The following is a 1,694-nucleotide window of genomic DNA, read 5'->3' on the forward strand; positions in this document are numbered from 1 at the left end:
GATCACCAGATATCGCCTATTCTCCTCTATACTGCTTGCATTAGAGTAGTGTAGCATGTTACTGCTTTCTGTTATACCTATCCTGATGCATAGCCTGTCCTTGTTACTACTGTTGATACCTTTACCTTCTATCCTATATGCTTAGTATATGATGCTAGTATTTTTCATCTGTGGCCCTACATTCTTGTCCGTCTGCTGTGCTATACTATTGGGCCGAGATCACTCGGGAGGTGATCTCGGGTATATACTATATACTTATACATGATACATGTGGAGACTAAAGTCGGGTCGGCTGGTGGAGCACCCGCGAGTGGTTCTTTGTGGCGGAGCGTCAGGGCAGGTTGAGACCGCCTAGGAGAGAGGCTGGCCTGGCCCTGTTCGGCGTTCGCGGATACTTAACACGCTTAACGAGATCTTGGTATTTGATCTGAGTTGGTTACGAGCCTATACGCACTAACCATCTACGCGGGAGTAGTTATGGGTATCCCGGCGTCGTGGTATCAGCCGAAGCACTTCGTGACGTCAGCGACTGAGTGGCGCGCGCCGGATTGGACTGGAACGCCACTAGGCTAGGTCTGCTTCCGGCCGCGTACGCAACGTGCAGGTGTGCTCAGGGCGATGGGCCCAGACCCCTGCGCGCTTAGGTTTAGACCGGCGTGCTGGCCTCTCCGTTGAGCCTAGGTGGGGCTGCGACGTGTTGATCTTCCGCGGCCAGGCATGACCCAGGAAAGTGTGTCCGGCCAAATGGGATCAAGCGTGCTGGGTAAGTTGGTGCACCCCTGCAGGGAAGTTAATCTATTCGAATAGCCGTGATCTTCGGTAACAGGACGACTTGGAGTTGTACCTTGACCTTATGACAACTAGAACTGGATACTTAATAAAACACACCCTTCCAAGTTCCACAGAAAACCCGGTGATCGCTTTTCCACAGGGCGACGAGAGGAGGATCGCCGGGTAGGATTATGCTATGCGATGCTACTTGGAGATGCTACTTGGAGATGCTACCTGGAGATGCTACTTGGAGATGCTACTTGGAGGACTTCAATCTACTCTCTTCTACATGCTGCAAGACGGAGGCTGCCAGAAGCGTAGTCTTCGATAGGACTAGCTATCCCCCTCTTATTCTAGCATTCTGCAGTTCCGTCCACTGATATGGCCTCCTTACACATATACCCATGCATATGTAGTGTAGTTCCTTGCTTGCGAGTACTTTGGATGAGTACTCACGGTTGCTTTTCTCCCTCTTTTCCCCCTTTCCCTTCTACCTAGTTGTCGCAACCAGATGCTGGAGCCCTGGAGCCAGACTCCACCGTCGACGACGACCTGGAGTAGTTTAGGAGGATCCCAGGCAGGAGGCCTGTGCCTCTTTCGATCTGTATCCAGTTTGTGCTAGCCTTCTTAAGGCAAACTTGTTTAACTTATGTCTGTACTCAGATATTGTTGCTTCCGCTAACTCGTCTCTGATCGAGCACTTGTATTCGAGCCCTCGAGGCCCCTGGCTTGTATTATGATGCTTGTATGACTTATTTATGTTTTAGAGTTGTGTTGTGATATCTTCCCGTGAGTCCCTGATCTTGATCGTACACATTTGCGTGCATGATTAGTGTACGATTAAATCGGGGGCGTCACACCCAGGCAGGAGACCTACGCCTCTTTCGATCTGTATCCCAGTTTGTGCTAGCCTTCTTAAGGCA

The sequence above is a fragment of the Triticum dicoccoides genome, chromosome 4A, assembly GCF_002162155.2.
Source record: "Triticum dicoccoides isolate Atlit2015 ecotype Zavitan chromosome 4A, WEW_v2.0, whole genome shotgun sequence".
NCBI classification, from domain to species: Eukaryota; Viridiplantae; Streptophyta; class Magnoliopsida; order Poales; family Poaceae; genus Triticum; species Triticum dicoccoides.